Source organism: Schistocerca piceifrons, chromosome 2, assembly GCF_021461385.2.
Source record: "Schistocerca piceifrons isolate TAMUIC-IGC-003096 chromosome 2, iqSchPice1.1, whole genome shotgun sequence".
Classification (NCBI taxonomy): Eukaryota; Metazoa; Arthropoda; class Insecta; order Orthoptera; family Acrididae; genus Schistocerca; species Schistocerca piceifrons.
Window position 1 is genome coordinate 491,168,907 of NC_060139.1, and position 12,676 is coordinate 491,181,582.

Genomic DNA, 12,676 nt, shown 5'->3' on the forward strand with positions numbered 1-12,676 from the left:
AGAGTTCGAGTGTGGCGCAGACACCACTAAGCCAAGGACCTAAGTTGCCAACAACACACTGTGCAATGTGGTAGTGGCTCGATAATGGTGTGTGCTGTGTGTACATGGAATGCACTGGGTCCTCTGGTACAACTGAATCATTCATTGACTGTGTCGTGGTTACGTTCGGCTACTTGGAGACCTTTTTCAGTCATTCGTGGACTTCATGTTTCCAAACAAAGATGAAATTTTTATGGATGGAAATGCTCCGTGTCACTGGGCCATAAATGTTCGTGATTGGTCAGAAGAACATTCTGGACAGTTCGAGCGAATGATTTGGCCACCCAGGTCGCCCGACATGAATTCCATTGAATATTTATGGGAGATAATCGAGGCGTCAGTTCGTACGCAAAATCCTGCAACAGCAACACTTTTGCAGTTATGGACGGGTATAGAGACAGCATAGCTCACTATTTCTGCAGGGGACTTCCAACGACTTGTTGAGTCAACGCCACGTCGAGCTGCTGCACTACGCCGGGAACGAGGAGGTCCGACACGATGTTACGAGGTATCCCATGACTTTCGTCACCTCAGTGCACTCAGCTAGTAACTTTTATGTTGCATGGATTAGATGGACAGTAGTCCGAAAATAAAGATGGCTGCCATTTACCGCACTACATATAGGAAGGCACCACCACCACCTTGTGAAACGACCTCTGTCGCTTCGATGACTTGTTGGGAGGACGTTTTTTTAACTGATCTTAACGCTGTAACGATGGTTCAGAATTGGCCAATGGTTTATTGTTTTCATAAGTCATTGTGAATTATCGGCTCTGGCTCCGTAAAATTTAGAGGGAAACGATATCAGAATAGGAGGGAGCTGCTAGGTATCATCTCGCCGAAGTCAGTGCATGTAGACATAGCTAGTAAGGGAACTTTCTGATTAAATGGAAGTGAGAGCAGTAGTATTATTTCAAATAACAGAGTGAACTACCTTTCTTAGTATATGTTTCCTTAAGTCTGTCACTGTTGTAGCTTGTTCAAAAATGGTTCAAATGGCTCTGAGCACTATGGGACTTAACATCTGTGGTCATCAGTCCCCTAGAACTTAGAACTACTTAAACCTAACTAACCTAAGGACATCACACACATCCATGCCCGAGGCAGGATTCGAACCTGCGACCGTAGCAGTCGCGCGATTCCTGACTGAGCGCCTAGAACCGCTAGACCACCGCGGCCGGCTGTTGTAGCTTGTTGCTAGAACATTAATTACTAATTTATTTCATTAATATCTCAAGAGTAAAATCAATAAGAAACCTATTTTTCATGTCATTCATGTATCTTCTTCCATGAGACTGATAGTCGCCTTTCAGCTCAGTTGGCCAAAGCGCGCTGTGTTCAGAGATCAGATAGTGGTGTAAATGTAGCAAGTTGTATTTTGCGGCGAGTCGGTTTCATCCGTTACCCAAATGTGAGGAATATCAGGAGAAGACTGAAGGGCGCGAAAGCGGTGACTTTCCCAGTCCAACCTGTTGCCAGAGGCAGAGACTTTCTTGTACAGTATTTACGACTTTGCGTGGCGTGGACAAAGCGTGCCAACGGCCTATGAAGAACACACATTTATGTCGTCAGTGACTTTTGCTTTGACCATGCAGATGTTATAATACCTAATCTTTCCCAATACCTTAGCTAAAACGAAGTCTGATAGCCGAAAAATTGTTGCGACCTCAAGGAACAGGTGTGACAAATAGCACTTGGTGCATTGTAATCGCGATTTAAGTATCTTATACGTTAGCGAACGTGACGATGTGCACCAGATGTAAGACATATTTTATCAGGCACCAGCTCTGCGGCTACAAAGCACCGGCCCGTAATTTACAGGAAACGCGTGACCGGTGTGTGGACATCTGGTGCGAATCCATGACACAATCGCAGCTGTATTGCGTTCCCAGGGTGGGCCAATATATTATTATTAAAGAAGTACATTGCCACAATGTTTCGGCTGATTAGCGTAGGCCACACAAGTATCTCGTCTGCGATTTCTTTAACAGTTTCAAAGCACATTCCCAGAATCTCCTAACAAATCCTTGTCTTCTACTCTCTTTCCATAGTGCTGCTTCCACAAGGCCGTTCCATTTCACATTCCTTCATAATATTTCCCTCTGATATTTGAAAAATGTGACCTTGCTATTTTTTTACCACTGATGATGCAGTTTGATATGGTGGGATTCGTTCTCTTATTTATGCAAGGTATCATGAATTTATCCTAATTTAAGCGAAGATGTTGTTTGGTGCACCAAGTTGAAACGCCACCTAAGATTTTCTTAATTTCCTTTCAACGATTCAGCGACATTTTTCCGTAGCTTCTCTAAGTTACTTAAGGCGAGAGCCAAGAAGCACCTTTGGTAACCCCACATATGATACCTTTTCCAGTGCTTCTGAAACAGGGGAAGTTTTCTGTCTACACTGACGTCGACGTAAGCAGGATACTGAACGCTGCCAACTTACTTAATTTATTTGCTTGCTGTGCTACTAGATTTAAAACATAATCGAGGCATCAGAAATAGATAGGACGTTGTGTTTTGTGTGTCGCATGCCTCAATAGGTGGTACAAGCACATAAGTGCAGACTATGTGCGGTTTATTATTATGCTTCGTCGTTTCGCAGTGTGTTTAGTAGAACATTTAAAAAGCAGGAACATATTGGACTCTGAGTGCTTTTTAATCGAAGGGTGAGCACACAGCATAGCTGCAGTTTAGTATTCAGTTAGTTACTGAATATTTTTTGAGGAAGGTCGAAGAATCGCGTATACGACAATGAATCGCAGAGTGTTGTTCAGCTTGTGGATACGGCTGGGTTAATTTCTTCTGCGAACAGGAAAGAATGTGCAGTTGGATGACATAATTGTGATTAGCAGTCAGTATCCACAGTGGTGCACCTATGCTGTTCAGATAGTAGCAAGAAAGGCCAACAGAGATTCACGAAAGTAATGTTAGGTAGTATCAGGTTTGTGGAATCATACTTCCTGCTTGCAGTTGTGTAGTTAGAGCAGAGGTGAGGAAGAACTGACAGAGAGAACGCTGTAACGGAAGCCTTTTCACGAATGCTATGCCAAGTACAAGACAGAGGCCGCAAGAAACCAAGAGGAGCTTGAGTATTTTGTTCGTAACCTTACAACAACTTCTAGTTGAGCATAGTGTTCGAACATTCCATGTGCGTAAGGGAGGCGATAAACGCCTATGACTACACAAAATCTGCAAGCCTGGAATCATAACCAGTTTGTTGCAAGAGTGGCTTCCACGTCCATGGATAATCCTCGAGAATGTTACAGAAATTTAACCCATACCATAATGCTGACTTCAGCAATTTATATTCTGCCTGTTTATCGTTGCAAGTTGCTTTGTCCGCTCTGTATTCGCTCTTGATTCAGTAATTTATGTGGCATGAAGCAAGTATAGGACTTATAGGATAAGGAGCCATCTATAAATTTGCCTTGAAATCGGTAGCTTTTGAGATGAAACATCTGAGTTAGCATAGATGCAGTAAGATTTAGTTTCTCAGGAGTGTCGCCTCACAAGTAACGAATGAGTAGTCGTTTGAGATATATTACTTGTGAGCTCTGTATTTTAGGAAGTGAACTGATCCATTGTAGCCCATCGGTTGGAGCAGATGCTCTTTCCTGACAAGTTTCCGCCTCTCAAGTCAGTAGCATTTGCTGGTCGATCGTTTCTGCATTAGTGGAATTAGCGCCATTTATGTAGCCACGAAAGTCTACCATTGCAGACATACTTGAACAATTTAGCAGATTCTAATAGCACAGCAAGCTATTTCTATTTGAAAAACAATATCACCGTTGGCAGAAACGCTATTACATACCTTAGATCGTGACAATTACGTGTTTTTTGAGCTTTAAGCATCCACCTTCAACCACAGGGATTCTGTAAAAGAATTGTGGTTACCGCAGTGATAACTTTTATGTAGAAACAGGGGCACAACGTATTCAAGATATGTACCTTTTCTAGTAACTGCAATCTGGGCGTAGTATGTGCCACAGTACACAAATAACTGTCATTTTGTTGCTACCCACGTTTGCTGGATCATGTAGAGACAGCTGTCAATGTTCATCCACACACATTCTCTTAACCAGATATTTGAAGAAGTAAACAATGTTGTTTATAAGGGCACATGCACAGAGGCTTTGTAAAGATAATTATGTATCATTTCCAGTTTATTAGTAAATGTACCATATGCAATTAATTTACCATACTGATTCTTTTAATTTGTGGTGTATAGCATTTTTCCATCAATAAAAGTTATAATAGCTATTCTGAAGCTTACGTAGGGGAAGGCGGGGCAAGATGGGGAAGCTAACTTTAAACCCTTACAAAAGAGACAAAAATAAACAAATTCAAGTAGGTCTGATTATCATTTGTTTACTTAACCATTAAACTACAATAGCATGCATAGAAATCTTCAAACTTGTTACATTTAGTTAGAAATATCTCGATTTGTAACATAAACTACCAATTCCCCGTCTTGCCCCATATGTGGGGTAAGATGGGGAACTAGCATGAATTCATCTCTAAAGCTTAAATAAGGACTGGAATAACGAAATCATGTTACGATAAGGTTTCGAAACATGGTTCTGCGAATTGTAGAATCAGGTATTACGTTTTATTTAGGCCTCTTACTTTCACATAGTACACAAGTGTGGACAGCCTCGTCATCATCACTTTCTATCCCTGCACAAGAGTCGTGGGCCCAGCGTCCGCAGCTAATACACCGTATCCAGCCTCCTTAAGAGAAGTCATTGCAGTATAAACATTCTTCATTCTCTTGCTCGTTGTCATTCGACCTCAATTTATTATCCCTTGGGCATGAGGGGGTGATTAAGATGTCAGCAACGTTCGTCACTTTTTCGTTGTCATTATGTCCTTTTGGTGGTATCCCAGGTTCATTAAACGTCTTTGAGAAGAGTTTTCGTTTACATGCAGCACGTTAGGGGACTCCTTTTCGTTTAATTTCTTCTGATAGTTCACTCCTATAAGGAGATTCGGTTAAAACAACGGGTTTTCCACGCCTGTTAGATGGTTTCCTTTTGGTTTTTTTATCCACCTTTGGTACAGCTAACACCATTTCAGGGCTGGTTACCTGAAAGTTAGACGAAACAGAGGCTTGATCGTCAGTTGTTAATTGTTCAGGTGTTTTACGTCTTGACAACATCTCTGGTATTTGTTCTTCCGTTTCTTTAACTTCAGATGTGTGAGCTTGATGAATGTCTGTAGTTGAACAGGGAAGGTAATCACTTTCTTGAAACACATTTCTGTTTACAGGCCAAATGCCTGTTCCTCGAAAGCCGTTCACTGCTGTGGACATTGTAGCTGAACGAATGAAGGCTTTACCGAACAAACTTGCGATCTGATGCAGCGTAACAACTTTTCCAGGATGCGTGCGAAGCCACGGTCTTACATCATCTTCGTAAAATTTACTGAGAGGTTTCATAAATGCCACGTCCAGTGGTTGAAGACGTTGTGAGCAGTGCGATGGCAAACAAAGCAAGACAATCCCATTTTCGCGGGCCACATCTATCAGTTCTAAATTCTTGGTGTGCGTTTTGTGGCCGTCCAATATGAGAAGTATTGGTCTTTCCTTTGACGCTCCAGCAAATGCAATAAACTTCTTAAACCAAGTCAAAAATAGTTTTTTCTTCATTCAACCAGTTTCTTGGACTTCTGCCCAGGCACTAGGGAGCGGGCCAGTCTCAAACACTTGTTGCATTCTTTTTCGAGGATAAATTAACATAGGTGATACGTAGCACCCCGACGCTGAAACACAGATTTCTGCAGTCACAGTCTGGCCTCTTTCTGCTGAAGTAACTGCTCCCACCGGTCTGCGCCCTTTCAAAGCAACCACATTTGTGCGACCTTTTGGAATGACTGTTAAACCAGTCTCATCGCAATTGAAAATTCTGCCTTCCGTAAACTTGAATGTGTCTAATTGACTTTCTAACAGATCGAAAAACCGATCTACAGCAACTCGATTAAACCCCATTGCTCGTGCGATTGATGTGGCCTCTGGTTTTCGTATTGTTAAGGTAGGATTTCGTGCAAGAAACCCATTTAACCAATCTCTTCCAGCAGATTTGGCTGCAGTATTAAATGGATGTTTGATGTTGTTTCGTTCAGCTATCTGAAAAGCAAGTTCACAAAGTTCTTTAAGTGTTAGGTCAAAATACTGTCCTTTCATCTGTGTTAAGTAGTCTTTAAGTTCTGCCTCTTGTTCTGGGGTAAACACGCTAGTGATTGGCCCTAACCTTTTCACAACTGTATAGCCAGGATTAGCACGTTTATTTGCCACATGTCGTTCAGTCGTAGTCTGTGGCATGTTGAACTGTCGAGCAGCCCTGAAAGAACCAAATGACCTTCTGTAACAGCATTTATAGCGCCTTCCATTGACTCCAATGACCAATCTTGCTTAGACGTTTGTCGCCGATACTTGCAGACCATCTGAAATAAAACACGTGGAACGTAGTATTGAGTCAGATCATTCTTGGTAATCTATATTATATAGTAAATACCATATTTCCAATATTCAGTCGTTTAAGCACAGCAAGAATACTGACTTTGCACATTTTGTGTATTTTTATTCACCATGTAGCCTAAGGAATACTTTGTAATTAATTAGAAAACGTTGGAATAACGAATACCATTCTATTTACAATTGTATTCAACGTATAATGTACTTGCACAAAACCCGCAGCGAGGTAAACACATGAGACGATAAGAATGTAATGGTTGGACAAATAGTAGGGGCAGGACGGGGAAGCTCCCCATCTTGCCCCACCCCGTCTTGCCCCCCACCATGCTGTCAGGTTATGTTACGCCTACATGAACACTATTGGGTGAACATTGACTACTGACACAGCAGTTTACTGTTTGTAAGACGTACTATTCAGTGCTATATATACAGTCTGGACAACTGTTCACAGAACACATGTTTTAGGACCTCGAAAGGTGTAAAACATTGCAAATCAGTATAACAATTGTACGTACCTTGCAAATCTCGCAGAAACCGCCGCGAAACTAATGTTAAGCAATGTCAACACACTGGGACCTGTGTATTGATGATGTTGACGTAGCTATCCACAGATGGCAGCACTCTAACTGTAGCTTACAGCCCTTCCCCGTCTTACTCCACCTCCCCCGTCTTGCCCCGCCTTCCCCTATATTTTATTGAACCTTCTTGCAAAATAATAAAAACTTGGTAAATTTGCGTAAAAAAATCACAAAGAGATATTTTACCGAATGATTAGAGTGGGGAGGGGTACGTGAATAACAGAGAGGATGGAAACAAGTAGTTAGCATTTAGTATCCTGTGTGTGAAGTCTGGAGAGGAAAAGGGCAGTTCTGATAGTTCCGCCGGCTGGTCCCGGCGGAGGTTCGAGTCCTCCCTCGGGCATGGGTGTCTGTGTTTGTCCCTAGGATAATTTAGGTTAAGTAGTGAGTAAGCTTAGGGACTGATGACCTTAGCAGTTAAGTCCCATAAGATTTCACACACTTTTGAACATTTTTGAACAGTTCCGCCACGCGCACAGGATCGCCTCATAATCAGTACGGCCTCGGCCAGGGGAGCCCTGATGAGCGTTATCGCAGTTGTGGGAAGTATCTCACGCTTATTGTCGGACTGAAAGCCATCAATAGATAACAAAGGCTGAGCCAGAGAGCTCACGAGACACCATAAAAACAGTACAACCTAAGGAGCACGAGCTTTGCAGATTGTGTGACAGACATCGGCAAGTTAAGCATTACTCCGGCATGCCTTCAGAAGGAATATTGTTAGGCAAGGATGTGTTTTTAGTGTGGAAAAAGAGAGCATTATTCAACAAAAAAAAGAACATCTTCAAGAAATACTTCGACTGGTGGCCTCAAAACTGGAGCTGGCGAATCAAAACTGAGGTTTTGCAGAACACCAGGGAGATAAGGAATTTCGGGAACGATCTACAGTGGGGTGATTTGCTGCTATGCCTGATGTGAGACTCTTCAACGTGTGTTGAAACGTGGCTAAAGATTTCACCCGCAGATGCTGACTATTCCCACACGCAGTGTAACTTCCTTATGGCGACTGACGGTAACAGCACATATACGTACTACCGGTTGGTAATGATGTGGGGTGAAGCACTTCAGTGAACATACGTCTGCAAATGTTCTATTCGCCTCAAAGCCATTATAACTAATAGCAAAAAAGTGATTCTAGATAACTGTTAATAAAATAGACTTTTGTATTGGGTTTATGGTAAATCTCAATTTGTCATGGAGAGATGTTAGTGTAAACATAACATATTAAGGTATAAAGTGATTTTTTAAAGGATCTATTTAGCCATGGTACAAAAAGCATTATTCATGAGGAAATAAAAACAGTTATGATGTTCTTTGATTACATTTCTGCTGGTAATATACTTAATCCTTTAATTTTACTGATTGATTCTTCTTCTTCTTCTCAGCGTGTCGATGACATCCATTCAGCTGGGAGTATGGTGTCTCAGCAAAGTGCATTGCTTTTGGGCTTTCTGATGCCAGATCCCCTTGCGTCACGATGTCTGAGAGAATGGTGAAAACGAGGCAGCGAAGGAAATGGATTGTCGTTTGCTCAACACCACACGCACAGGACACGTCTTGGTTGTGACAGAGTTGCCATTTTAACATGGCACTTTTGTTTCTGCCAATGCCACACGAAGATGATTAAATCATCTCCATGATTGCAATGACATGCTGTTTCCTGGGGGGAAGCTTCTCTGTTGGTGCTATTCACTTTTCTTTCCTGCCGGTGTTGAAGCCACTCTTCCGCCTTTGGCTTCACGAAGATGGTGGTACTAGAGATTTAGCTTTCCCTGCCGCGAAGACGTCGAGCAACAGTTTCATTCCCGTAAAGTGGGTGTTGACTTTGTCCCTTTCTGCCATCATTGTTACTATCTGCCTGATTTCGGATGGAACTATTCCGGCCCGAACCTGGATCTTCTCGTCTGGGGATGGTGTCAAGCATCCTGTCATCTGGCAGGAATGGTACCACAAAGGGGAGGCATATTCTCCTGCCGAGTAGCACAGGACTAGAGCCGACGCCCGAAGTACATGTGGGCTTGCTGTCTGACTTGCCTTTGAGTTTGTTAGGATATTGTTTCGTGCTAGGACCTTCGTTCTGATAATGCCACAATGTTTCTTGAATGTCAAACTCGTAACAAGAACAAGACCCAGGTATATAGGGGTAGAGTTATGACTGAGAGGAGTTTCCAGCCACGAGCTTTAAAAACCTGTAGTTACCATAACTGTTACGGAGATGGAAAGAATGGCCTACTGTTTTGCTTGAATTGGGCTTTAGGCTGTTGGGTTCATAATACTTTCCCATGTCTTCAAGAGCAGACGGAAATTTCTTTCAACGCCTTCAAATGTCTCATGCTGCGTAGAGAAGACCATATCGTCGGCGTAGATAAATGAGATGCTAGCCTTGTTACGCTGTTGGTCGTTGGTGTATAAGGTAAATAGTGTGGAAGCAAGAACGCTCCCGTGGGGAAGAACATTTATTATCTTGCGCCACCGACATCTGCTGTTTCCAAAAGAAACGTAGAATATTTGGTTTCTGAGCAGCTGTACACTGATCTTCACAAAGATGTAATCTCTGATCGTGTTGTACACCTTTGGAATAAGTTTCCTGATGTTAATCGCGTCGTAGGACGCACTCAGGTCAATAAAGGCATCACTGATGTCGGACCTTTCACTAAGCGTCCTCGATGTGGTGGATAAGATTCAATGCCTGCCTTGTGCAAGACGGACAAGGTCTCAAGCCTACTTTTTCTCTAATGAGCTTATCTTCTATGGTCAGGTGAGCCAGGCTTGAAGAATTCGTCCAAATGGCTTAAAGGATGGCGAAGTATAGATATTGGCCGAAAATTTTTCGGGTCGTCTGATGATTTTCTGGGCTTGATAACAGAGACATCAAGAGCTTGTCATTGGAGCTTCGGAATGTTGAACGTTTTCGGGCAGTTGTTGAACATTGGCCATAATATTTTAGCAATTCTGCATGTACATTGGCTGCCTCAACAGAAAATGCTATGCATGCTTTCACTGATCAAATATTAAATACAATGAATAACCGAACATCACCCATTGGGATGTTTTGTGATGTCTCCAAGGCTTTTGATTGTGTGAATCACGAAATTCTTCTTCATAAGCTTAAGTATTGTGGTATGAGTGGGACAGTGCATATATGGTTTAATTCATATCTAACTGGAAGAATGCAGAAGGTTGAAATGAACAGTACAGGTAGTCTGCAGAAATCAACAGAACCCTCTAACTGGGGAGGTACTAAGAAAGGTGTCCCACAGGGTTCAGTCTAGGGGTTCCTTATTGTTCTTAATACATATTAATGGCTTGCCACTTTACATTAATGAAGATTCAATGCTAGTTCTTTTTGCTGAGGATACAAGTATAGTAATCACACCCAAGGAACAAAAATCAGCTGAGGGAATTGTAAATAATGTCTTTCAGGAAATTATTAAGAGGTTCTCTGCAAATGGACTCTCACTAAATATTGAGAAAACACAGTTTATACAATTCTGTAGGGTAAGTGGCATAACACAATTGATAAATATAGACTATGAGCAGAACTCTGTTGCTAAGGCAGAATATTCAAAATTTCTGTGTGTGTTCATTGATGAGAAGTTGAACTGGAAGACACACATCGCTAATCTGCTCGAATGGTTAGGTTCAGCTACTTACGCTATTAGGGTTATTGCAAATTTTGATAATAAACATTTGAGTCAATTAGCCTACTATGCCTATTTTCATTCACTACCTTCATATGGCATCATATTTTGGGGCAATTCGTCATTAAGAGAGAAAGTATTCATTGCACAAAAGGGTGTAATCAGAATAATAGCTGGAGCCCATCTAAGATCACCTTGCAGACATTTATTTAAGGAACTCAGGATATTCACAGTACCTTCGCAACACATATATTCACTTACGAAATTTGTTATTAATAACCCATCCCAGTTCAAAAATAACAGTGAAGTGCATAGCTACAACACTAGAAGAAAAGATGATTTTCACTATTCTGGATTAAATTTCACTTTGGCACAGAAAGGGGTGAATTATGCTGCCACAGAAATCTTTGGTCATTTGTCAAATAGCATTAAAAGTCTGACAGATAGACAACCAACATTTAAAAGCAAATTAAAAGAATTTCTGAATGACAACTCCTTCTACTCAATAATGCATTTTTAGATATGAAGTAGTAAATGTAAAAAAAGATTAATAATTAATTATTTTGATTAAAGAAACATTATGTTAAGGTGACACTTTCCACATCATTATGAAATGTCGTATTCATGTGATATGGAACAAGTATTAATGTATATATGTATTTGAGAGCTCGGACTGCATTAGTTATTTCTTCTGTTGTGATGGGGCGGCTGATGCTGTCAGTTTCTGATTTTATATCGCGTGTTACCTGGTCAGTCGTCTTCATGCGCTTCCTACTGCATTTCCCATTAAGTTGAAGTTTATGGGCGATTTCGCATTACACAGGGTTGTCCAAATACTTTAGCTTTAGTAATGTGTATGCTTCACTTTGATGGGGACAAGAACGACTAGAAATTTTTGTCGTTAAAAACTACTATGAGTACCACATAATGGAGAAGAAACGAAGCACGTTACACACAATACAGACATAAATGTGGAAGACAACCAGATTCAATTTAAAAGTTCACGGGAATTTGAAAAAAAAATAAGTTACAGAAAGATAATGGGTAATTTTTAACTCATTTGCTGTCTCAGTTCTTGTGCATGAAATCGACGGTAGAACAGAAATGGAGCAAACCAAACCTCAAAACAATTCCAGTAAAACACAATTAAATTAAAGAAGACGGTGTTAAAATTTGCGAAGGAAACGTGGATATTGATTAGCTGGAACAATCGTGATGTATGATGTATGATGTATGATCCAGACGGAAGAATGGACATCTGACGAGAGGGAAAGTTCTTGTCCGGACCAAACAAATTTTGATACGAGCTCTTATGGGTTCGCAAGAAGACAACTATTGTGATAAATAATTCCTCATAACTTATGAATATCCCAAAGGCAGAAATCAGTTGTGTTAAGAAATCGCATGTATACTATATACAGCTGAAGAGATTTCTTATTCAAATTTTGTTTTCGTTATTGGAAAACTTTGTACAATAACGTAAGTCATGAATCCTGATCGGAGAACGCTTTTTTGATGTCATATTTTTGAAGTACTGATAGTGGAATTGTGCGTGTTTTACTCAAATGCATAAATTTTATTACTGTGCTACTACAAACTTGTTTGTTTTGTGTGACTTATACAAAACAAAACAAAATCGTCAGAACTGATGTAGGTTTGTAAGGAATCTATCATTATATTTCCAACAATTAAGAAAAAATTGGCTGAATTCAAACATAGGCGCCTTTCTATTGAAGTTGATCCCTGTAAAGGACGTTTCAAAACTACGTTACAAATGAAACCAACGACTTTGTGCACGATGTGATGTGGTTAAAGATGTATGAAATAGTTCATGTCTTTGGTAACTCAGAAAAAGAGTATAATCCATTTTACATAAAGAAAAGATTGTGGGATGTTTCGTGCAAGACAGGTACCACAAAAAGAAAATGCTTAAAAGAATTT